This window comes from Carlito syrichta, unplaced genomic scaffold (genome assembly GCF_000164805.1).
Source record: "Carlito syrichta isolate Samal-C Ts95f unplaced genomic scaffold, Tarsius_syrichta-2.0.1 Scaffold288187, whole genome shotgun sequence".
Lineage (NCBI taxonomy): Eukaryota > Metazoa > Chordata > Mammalia > Primates > Tarsiidae > Carlito > Carlito syrichta.
In genome coordinates, this window is record NW_007232283.1 from 102 (window position 1) to 11,076 (window position 10,975).

Here is a 10,975-nt window from a genome sequence, read left to right on the forward strand (position 1 = left end):
AAAGGGAGTGAGAGAGAGAGGGCAAGAGAGAGGTCTGTATTTATCGGTTTTGGGAGGGGGCGGCCTGTGCTCTCTGAGCCTGTCCGTGCCAGCCAGAGCCATCTTAGGGTCTTTATTGGAGGGAGCTATGAGGTAGTATTCCTATAGGGAGATAATGTTTGTACATGAGTTTAAGTTTCGCGCGCGCACGGGAGAAGCAGGAATTTATGGCCTTTGTTGTCTTTGTTAGGTTCCCTAGTGTTGGCGCCGTCTCAGGAGACATCCTTCTGGCTGTTTCCCGTGCCTTTCAATTACTACAGGACTGCAGGAATATGTGGAAGCTGTCTCTTCAACACTTCATCAAAACACGATCAATAATCAGCATGGATGAAATTAATAAGCAGTTGATATTTACAACAGAAGACAGTGGGAAAGAAAATAAGACCCCCTCCTCTGATGCACAGGATAAGCAATTTGGTACTTGGAGACTGAAAGTCACACCTGTTGATTATCTTCTGGGAGTGGCTGATTTAACTGGAGAGTTGATGCGTATGTGTATTAACAGTGTGGGGAATGGGGATATCAACACCCCCTTTGAAGTGAGCCAGTTTTCATGTCAGGTTTATGATGGGTTTTCATTCATTGGCAACACTGGACCGTACGAGGTTTCTAAGAAGTTGTATACCTTGAAACAAAGTCTGGCCAAAGTGGAGAATGCTTTTTATGCCTTGAAAGTCAGAGGTTCAGAAATTCCAAGACATATGCTAGCAGATGTATTTTCAGTTAAAACAGAGATGATTGATCAAGAAGAAGGCATTTCTTAGAATCACATTACTGTTGTTATTCTCTTGAGAACTCCTAAGAAAGACCAATTTTTAAGACTGTTATCTAGTATTTCGTTTGACTTTATTGTGGCTTTTACATAGAAACATTTTTAGTTGTACTTGTTTTAAATTGTATACAAGCTGTACATAAAATTATCCAAACGAATCATTTCTTATATCTTAGTCATGAAAGTTTGTGTACAAATGTTTGCATATATGCCTGTTTGCATTTTTGCTGGTTAACCTTCTTCATTTATCTTTGCAATGTGAACATGTTTTAGAGTGCACTTTCCGCCATGCCTATTTTAATTTACTTTGTATGAATTTTGGAATGGTAATTTTTAGTGGAAGCCATTTGTAATTTAAGTTGGCGATTTATTGTATATAGAAAAGGCTTTTTAGTTAAACTTCTTTTTTAGTTTAAATTGCTTGTTAATATTGTGCCAAGCCTTCCAAATAGACTTATTGCATGGAAGAAGAGTTAAAAATTAAATAGCTACCAATATACTTTAATCTAAGTACAAGCTCATGAGGTATTATAGTGAAAATTTATATTCTTAATTTGGCTAATTTTAGGCTGTTATAAATTTATATGAAACAGCGTTCTAGAAAAATTGACATATTCACATTTTACTTTCTTCATTTTTTTGTCCTTTATCACAGAAGGTTGGATAGAGAATTGGAGCTAACATTATAATATTTTCACTGGTTAAGTTGAAATACTGGCACATACAATTGAAAAACTTTTAGTAGTGATTATTTAGCAACTTTTTTGTTGTTATTATATTAGGCATGTTTGGAGGCTTCCCCATTCTAATGTCTATTACAAATTACATTTATATAATTATAATGAAGTTTTGAAATACTAAATTAATCCAAACCTTTATAGCTATCCTATGGTGTTAATTGAAAAATTACATAAAAGTTGCCAAAGAAAATGCATCATGTACAATTCAGCAATAAGACAATTGTCAACACAGTTGAGGATAACAATGGTGGTCTCTAGTAATATTTAAAATCAGAATTTACCTACTGAAATTCTAGATTATTACTTATGAGATGAAACTGACTTGAGCGTGACACTATTGGCTAACAAGCAGACATTTCTAAATGGTTTTGTGAATTTTGAGAATCTAGGTACTGGATTTTATTTTTTAAAGATTAGCTCTGTTTGTAAGGGCTGATTCTTTGAAAATGTAATATTCCAAAAAAAAGATCACCTAGAAGAAAATAAAACATAGACATGCCTAAAAAAGAATCAACTTTGACTCATACACTTCCCAATTTCAAACATACTATGCAACTGCAGTAACCAAGAATGTGTGCTGCTGGGTCAGGATAGAATTATAGAAGGAATAGAACTTAAAGTAGATATAAACTCTCACGTTTATGCTCAGTTGATTTTTGACAAGAGCATCAAGACTATTCAATGGAAAAAGTATTATTTTTTTAAGTACATAAAATATTTAGTATTCCACACAGCATAAAATTTGACAAACCAAAGTTTACATGTCCTCATTGACCATGTGCGAAAATACAAAACAGATATTAAAACTGATATGTCCAATATTTAAAACCAGTTTGTAGTTGGGGAACATGTAAGTTCTTAATTAAAAAACACAAATGAAGTGAAAGCTTTAAATTGGTACACACTGTTCACACTTATATTTCTTCAAGTTTGGAGATGCATATTTGCAAGCAACAATACAAAGATATTCATGAAGAATGCATAATCTCTGAAAATGATTAAAATATCCCTCTATATTTCAAATACATTTCAAAATACAAAACTAGGTACCTTCTGTGTAGTGAGTGAAGTTTATTTTCAAAACAGATAAAACTCAGTCTGTAGGTGTGAATGGTATGAATGACAATCTTTTAAAAAAAAATTTCTTAGTTGTTTGGAATCCTTAATCATGCAAAAGCTTTGAACAAGAGGGTCCACAGAGGAACCAGGGTTGTCTATGGCATTCAGTTAAGCCAGAGATGGGAACGCCTCCAGCTCATCCACATCAGGAGCAGAAGCACTTGACTTGTCAGTCCTGCTCCCATGGTTTGGATGTCCACCACATCCACGTCCACCTTGTCCTCCCCTGCCACCATGTTCTGGGTGGTCAAGGTCTTCAAATTGATCTCCAGTGGAGACATTATATCATTTGCTGGCTTCCGGAAATGACAGTCCATAACCGAATCTTTAACCTGAGCCTCTTTACTCTTTGACTTGTGAGGAACAAACCCCTTCTTCCATTCCCCATCAGCACCTTCATTTTGTTTCCAGATACTAAAGTCCTTGTTTTGAACAGCCTTCCATTCATCCAAAGTCATCTCTTTTGGACCCTCTTCCTTTAACCTCTTCAGCTTTATTCTCCTTATTTTCAGTGTCTGCCCCTGGATGTTCTTCTCCTGCAGGTGTTTCCCCAGTAACATTTGATTGATCCAAGTCAGTTACTTCATCTTTGACAGTTCCCCAGTTGAGAAATCTTCTACCTCCTTGTTCATCTTCAGGCTTCAGGGCACTGTAATATGAAAAAGAAGATCTATCACTTCCACTATGCCTACCAAATTCACAGTTGCCGTGAGAATCCAATCCATCTCCTCAGCCCATTCCGCGTCCAGGGCCTCCTCGACCTCTTCCAAGACCACCATGGCCTCGCAGAGGTCAGCCAAGAATTGGTCACCAACTTAAATCCTGCCTCCTTCGCCCTTGTCTTCAAGTGGCTTATCAACCCTTTGTTCACAAGGTGTCTCCTTTTTGGTCTTCTGTCAGTTGTTTTCCCTTCACTCTGAAGTTGTTGATCAGGTTTTCTTCCAGCTCATCTTATTCCTTCTACGAGAAACAGACTCACCCGTCCAAAGTCAGAGGATGGACGCGGAGACATGGAGTGCAGCAGAAGTGAGACTTCAGTGGCAGTCTTGCAAGACCATGTGTCTGGCGGGCAGGCACGCCCAGAGCAGTTGCAACAAGCAATTGATTCCCTCGTGTGCAGGTCCCTCCCCCAGTTCCTTACTGACTAAGGACTATGAGGTCACAATTTTTCCCAGACGTCACCTAAGAGTTTTTGGTCCAAATTAAGGTTAAAATAAGTACTTGCTGCTATTTGACTGGAGGACTTCAACTTTCTTATTTCTAAGTAAGTTTCATTTCCCCAAGATGTGACTATTCCCATGCCTCCCTTTGTTTTGTCTTTTTTGTCACATCAGCAAACCTTACTCCATTTTCTGGACATGAATCATTTATTGTCCTTCACACTTCTTTCTTAAGTGCCACGGACAGCTGTCTCCTCTTTCTTGTCAACCACACCGACACTGGGGGTCAGTGGGTTCTTGTGGTCTTTCTGGGACTCTTGAAGCAGCTGTTTGCCAGCTGCATTGGAGTTGGCCTGGGTCGTGGCCTGAGCTGTGCTCTTGGTCCCAGGACGCCCAACGCTGTACCCACTGGCTTCTTTTTTCTTGTTCTCTGCTGCCTTCAGCAGCTCAAAGTGGTCCAATTCATCATCAAATAATTGGTCAAATCAATTGGAGACCACACAGCTGAAGCCTTCCTGTAAGTGCCCAGGCATGATGGTGTCTCAATGGCGTATTCCTCCATGGATGGCAGCAGGCTGCACCAAGCCAAAAGTATCTGCTTCAGCTCTTCCTACAAGACTAGGAAAAGTCTTCTTTTCAGTGAATTGTGCTGGGGTAACTAGATATACACATGTGAAAAGTGAGGATAGATCCCTTCCTTACACATATGTGTAAAAAAACTTAACTCCAAATGTATCATAGATTTAAATATAAGAGCTAAAACTATAAAACTCTTAGGAAAAAAAGGAGAGTAAATCATCATGTCCTGGGGTTAGACAAACCTTTCTAAAATATGACACCAAAATCACAAACAACAGCAAAAGAAATTTATTGGATTTCATTAAAACTGAAAATGTTCAAGCTTCAAAGGACAACATCAAGAAAAAGAGAAGACAGCCTACAAGAGGGAGAAAACATTTGCAAATCATATATTTGATAAGGGATGTTTATGTAGAATATACAAGGAATTCTTACAACTCAATTTAAAAAAACCAATTTTTTAAATGACAAAGGATCTAAATAGCCAATAAGCCCACTAAAAAATACTCAATGTATTTAGCCATTAGGAAAATGCAAATCAAAGTTACAATGAAATAACACTTCACCCCAACTAGGATGGCTATAATAAAAAAGACAAGTAGTAAAATGTGTTGGTAAGAATGTGAAGAAATTGAAATTCTCATACATTGCTGGTAGGATTGTTAAAATGGTGCAGCTGCTTAGGAAAACAGTTTGGCAATTCCTCAAAATAACAAACATAAAATTACAATATGACCCAGCAGTTGCACTCCTAGGCGTTTAGATGACAAAAATGAAAATATATGTCCACACAAAACTTGTAAATGAATGTTCACAGCATCATTTTTCATATTAGCCAAAAAGTAGAAATCACCCAAATTATACGTCCATCAAGGGATAAAGGGTTAAACAAGGATGGTACATGAGAGGTGACCCCCCCCCTGGAATTGTCTTTTGGAGGGCAGACCCCTTGTAGTTCATTCAGAGTTTGTTTCTCCAGATCAGACAGTTCACCAACGTTTTTACCTGGAAGTTTTGAGAAGGTTGTGCCACGATTTGTGGAAGAAATGTCTTGCGTTGTGGCAACAGGTAACTGGTTCTTCCACCAGGACGACACACCTGCCTACACCAAGCTTAGTGCTCGGCAGCTTCTGACCCCAGAGGGCATGGTCCCTGTGCCCCACTCTCCTTATTCACCTGATCTCACCTAGAGCGATTTTTCTGTGGTTGTTTCCCGGATGAAAAAAGTCCTCGGAGGGAAACGTTTTGCCGATGTGGAAGAGGCGAAACAGAAAACAACAGAGCACTAAAAGACATCAAAATTGACAAGTTCAAAAACTGTTGTGAGTTGTGAGAAAAGGCGTCTTGATAGGTACACTGCATCAAACGGTGAGTGTTTTGAAGGTGACTGAAGTTTAAACATGTAAGAATAAAGACACAGTTTTTAAATACATCAATTCCAGGAACTTTTTGGTTTCCCTCTCATATTTTTGCCGTGGCACATTATTTGAAAATAATACATGCTGTAACATGAATGAGACTTGAAAACATCATGTTACATGAAAGAAACCAGTCAAAAAAGGCCACATCTTGTATGAGTTTATTTATTTTTATTTATTCTTTTCTTACTTTCCTTCTTTTTTTTTTTTTTGAGTTGAAGTCTCACTCTGTCACTCAGACTGGATTGCGGCGGCACGACCATGACCACTGCAGCCTTGACCTGCTGGGCTTAGGTGATCCCTCTGCCTCAGCCTCCCTAATAACTGGGACTGCAGGCTCATACCACCATGCCCAGGTAATTTTTTTATTTTTTGTAGAGACAAGGTCTCATCATGTTGCTCAGGCTGTTCTCAAACCCCTGTGCTCAAGCAATCTACCCGCCTCAGCTTCCTAAATTGCTGAGATTGCAGGTGTGAGCCACTGCACCTGGCCACCATTTGAAAACTAGAAATACATGTGCAAAACCCAGTACTTTCAGCCTCTTCCTTATTTAATCCATCCTCCACATTGTCACTGGAGAGATTTTTCAAAAAAAACCAAAATCCTAAGCTATGTACTCTCTCCTCAAAGCTCGAATGGCACCTTATCGGCTCCAGAATTAGGTCTAGGTTTCTTACTGCGACCTTCACAGACCCTCACACCACTTGCCTCAAAGCACTTGCTTCCACAGTGCCTCAGTTTGTGGTCCTCAAAACGTGCCCCTTCCTTCCTTCCTTCCTTTCTTTCTTTCTTTGTTTCCTGTGCACTCAACACTGCTCAGAGGACCTTCCTGGCACATCTTTTCTTTGCCTGCCTGGGAAACTCCCATTCATCCTGTAATACTCAGCTTAACATCACCTTTGAGCTCAGACAATGTGTACCACTCCCTTCTCCGCCCTACTCATGTGAATTATGAGACACATCCCTCTGTTACTGAACTTACTTCATGTGTGATAATTATTTGTTTACATGGCTGACTTCTGCATCAGACCATAATCCTTTTTCTTTATCATCAATGCCAGGGAAAACACCTATTGAACTACCGTATGGATGGATGGATGGGTGAATGGGTGGATGAATTACAAACCACAAAGTCTCAATCATCTAAATCTTGTGAAATTTGAAATATCTGAATAATCAATCTGATGCTTTCCCAGCTAATAAGATTTTGGAATAAATTTTGAACTTTTCAAAAAAAAGTTCAGAGATTGCATCATGGCACTTTTAATGGAAACGAATCTTTCTCGTAGTCTTTTTCCTAAAGGAAAAATAAAGGGCCCCTTTGCTTTACATCTCTTTATGAGATGGTAAATCAGATGTACCCACAAGAAGAAACAGGAGATGCTGAAGAAAAAAAAGTTTTTATATTCACAGGTCTCAGAGAGACAGAGTCACTGCATGCTGAGAGGTGAGTCACATGGAGCAGGCACACCCTAACATTGGGAGGCAGAAGAGAGGAGGACCCATAGGCAACTGCCTGTTGAGGTTCAGGCTGGGGTGCACAGAAAAAGATGTGAGGGGATTTCTCTTGTGTGTTTGTCAGTAGGTCCCAGTCCGGGGAAGGTAGGAAGAACTTGTGGCAGAATCCCACCTTGTCACACAGGTGCACTTGGTTGCCTGGGTGGGGTGCTCACAGCTTCTGTGGGGATGTTCAGGCAACCAGAAAATATGAAGTTTATTTTAGTTTTTTTAAAATTTTAATTTAGATATAGGTTGGGAAGATGGCGGCCAAGCCAGTCCGACTAAGTGAGTCCTGGTGTGAGTGAGTGAGTGTATGGAAAATTTTGTGTACGAGCAGGTAAGCGAGTGGACGTGTGAGTGGCTGACCGAGTGAGGACTAGGGAGCTAGCGGCCAGGGCTCTCCTGGTGCAGTGGCTGGTGCCGCAGCTGCTGGACTTGGACCCTAGTGATTCCCGGGACACAGAAGCAGAGCGCCATTTTCTGTTTCTTTTATTTAAATCAACAAACCCTCCCTGGGAAGAAAATGCTGGGAGAAACTGTCTAAGTGGGGGCTCGCGAGCAAGTGGCCAGGCCCCTGGCACAACAGCTGGTACTGCGGCTACTCTGCTCCGTCCCTGGCTCGTCCCAGGTCACAGAAGATGAGCGTCACTATTATTTCTTTAATGGACAAAAGTTTTTCTGCGAAAAAGTGGTGGGAAGAAACTATCGCCCCAGACTCTCCCTCATCATTGCAGCAGGAGAGAGATTGCCGCTCCTGGCTTTGCTTCACCATTTCAGGGCCTGGCAGGGCACTGGCCCCAGGGGCTGCGGAGGGAGTCCGGACGCAAAGTCCCACCGAAGAGAACAGAGGTGCCCACCACCATCTTGAAGGTGGGGCAGGAGAGTGCTCCGAGTTGCTCACCGGAGCGACAGATCCGATCTCTGTGACTGGTGGGTCCACTACTCAGGGGTGGATCCCGGTCCAGAGCGAAGACCCCGAAAGCACAGACTTTGGAGGGACCTGTCAGTGCTGAGTCCCAGGCACCCCAGCCCCTACCCTGATCCAGCCAGGACAAAGGGTGTGGCCAGAAAGGTGGAGGAAGGGCTCCAAAGAGGTCAGTGGCGGTCCGCGGCCGACCCCCAACCCCTCTTCCCAGCCATCCTCTGAGCGTCAGACCCCCGGCCGGGCCATGACTGAGCGGGACAAACCCAGGTGGCGCCTGGACGTCAGTCACAGTAGGAGAACTCCACTCCAGGGTAGGCCGGCCGGGCGCCCAGCGAGCACACGCCTGGGGAAGAGACAGCCCCGCCCTCCCCACGGAGGAGAGCGCCTGACCGCGCAAGCGCGGGAGGGGAGGCCCCCCACCTCCACCCCCACTTCCCGCTCTGGACGCTCAGGAGAGAGTGAAAGAGGTGGAGGCGCTGCAGGAGAGGCCCGATGAGAGGAACAATTACAGAGTCTGCCACAAGAGGGCGGGGGTTTTTTAAATTTTGAATTTTTTTTTGCCTGTTTGTTAGTGCATCTATTTTTAAAATGTTTTCCCTTTGTGCATGAATACATATGAGAGGATTTGATCTGCACCCCGCAATTTTGTTTTCTTTTTCTTTCTTCGTTTGTTTGTTGTTTTCTGTTATGTGTGTATGCGAGTGACTGTGTTCATCTTTCAATTTTGTTGTTGTTGGTTTATTTTGGCTCTTTGCCTCTTTTTTATTTTTATTTTTTATAGTTTAAGGTGTACGCCAACATGTGTGAGGGTTCAATCTGAATTCCCTTTTTTCCCCCCAGTCTTTCTGTTTTTCTTCTCCATTCATTTTGTGCTAGGCATGTGTGTGTGTGTTCAGTTTTCTTCTTCTTTTTGTTGTTGTTGTTTGTTTTGTTTCACTTTGTGGTTATTCCAGTTTGTTTAGGGGAGTGTATGTGTGTGTGTATGTGTGTTCGATGATTTTTTGCATTGGTTTCTGCTTTGCATTGTCATACAGAGTGGTGGTGGGGAGTGGGTCTCAGGGAACACTTACCACAATCAGTGAACACTGTAATTTGCAAGTCGTTTCTGAATTCTAGTGCCCCATCCCCCACTTTATTTGAATTTCAAAAACTACAAGAGACAGTAGCACTTCCCATCCACCATCCTATTTTAAAATAAATCAAATCCAGATCCCAGATCAGGGAAGAATAGAGGACTGAAAAAACATCAGAAGGTAAAACCTCTCCCATTGACACTGAATAACAGATCTAAAGAGAAAAACAAGAGATCTGTCACAAATGAGGAAAAACCAGAGGAAGACCTCAGGCAATTTCAAGTGTACCAAGGAAAAAACTCCTGAAAAATCAGACCTTGGGGCTTAAAAAATGGAAGTCGTCAATGACTGGACCCAAAATACAATGGGGATTAGGGAATGGATGGAAAGAGTGGATAAGACTCAAGAAAGATAAGATGCAACACTGAAAGAACTTGTAACAGAGATTTTGGCAATAAAAAATTTCATCCAGGAAATAAAGAACAAGATGACAAGCATGAAAAGCAGAATTAATCTAGTTGAAGAGAGAGTCTCAGAAGTTGAAGATGAGAACATGGAATTAACCCAATCTGTAAAAAACATACAAGGAAGACTCAGAAAGAAAGCACAAAGTCTATAACAGATGTGCAAATATATCAAGAGGACAAGCCTACACCTGATTGATATCCCAAAATAAGAAAAGGAAATGGAAAACAACTTGGAGCAAGTATTTCAGGAGATAATCCAAGAAAACTTTCCCCATCTCACCAGATATTGACCAGTCAAGCACAAGAGACACAGGGAATCCCGACAAGACATAAAACGAGAAGACCGACCCCTAGACACATAATAATTCACCTACACAAAGTAGGCACTAAAGAAAAAATTCTAAAGGTAGCAAGAGAGAAAAGTCAGACTACCTACTGGGGAAAACCAATCAGAATAGCAGCAGACATATCGAAAGAGACACTACAAGGAAGAAGGGACTGGAGCCCTATATTCAAAGTCCTCAAAGATAAACAATTTCAACCAAGAATTTCCTATCCAGTCAAGCTCAGCTTCATCAGTGATGGAGAATTAAAATCCTTCCCAGACACCCAAAATCTCTAATAGATTATGCAGCTTCCAAACCAGCTCCACAGGAGACACTTAAAAAGATATTAAGCATGGAAGAAAGAAAAGAAAGAATAACCACACACTTCCCAAGAGAAAAACAGAGCACAGAATCCACAGAGAATACAGCGCAACAAGAAACCTGAAAACACACACATACATCAATCCCAAAACCAAAAGAAAACAAACAAACAAAGAAAAAAATTGTAAAAGAACCTTATGACAGCAATAAACAATCACATTTCAATAATCAGACTGAATATGAATGGACTAAATGCACCACTGAAAATTCACAGAATGGCAAACTGGACAAGAAACCATGACACAATTATTTGCTGCATTCAGGAGACTCATTTCACTACAAGGGGCATACACAGACTCAAAATTAAAAGATGGAAAATGAGTTTCCAGGCAAATGGGTCACAGAAGAAGGCAGGAGATGCAATGTAAATATCAGACAAAACAACATTTAAGCTATTGAAAATTTAAAAAGATGCAAAAGGACACTACATAATGATAAAAGTTTCAATCCATGAACAAGAAATATCCATCCTAAA

The 10,975-nt window shown here is 41.1% G+C and overlaps 2 pseudogenes across 1 annotated transcript; one reads left to right on the forward strand and one right to left on the reverse strand.

The window, feature by feature from the left end:
* The first annotated feature begins 238 nt into the window (after positions 1–238).
* LOC103255504 lies at positions 239–1,189 on the forward strand (annotated as a pseudogene). Its single transcript, XR_002481687.1, has one exon. The product of XR_002481687.1 is annotated as a translin-associated protein X pseudogene (transcript).
* Positions 1,190–2,778: 1,589 nt separating this feature from the next.
* LOC103255502 lies at positions 2,779–4,363 on the reverse strand (annotated as a pseudogene).
* Between the last annotated feature and the right edge of the window lie 6,612 nt (positions 4,364–10,975).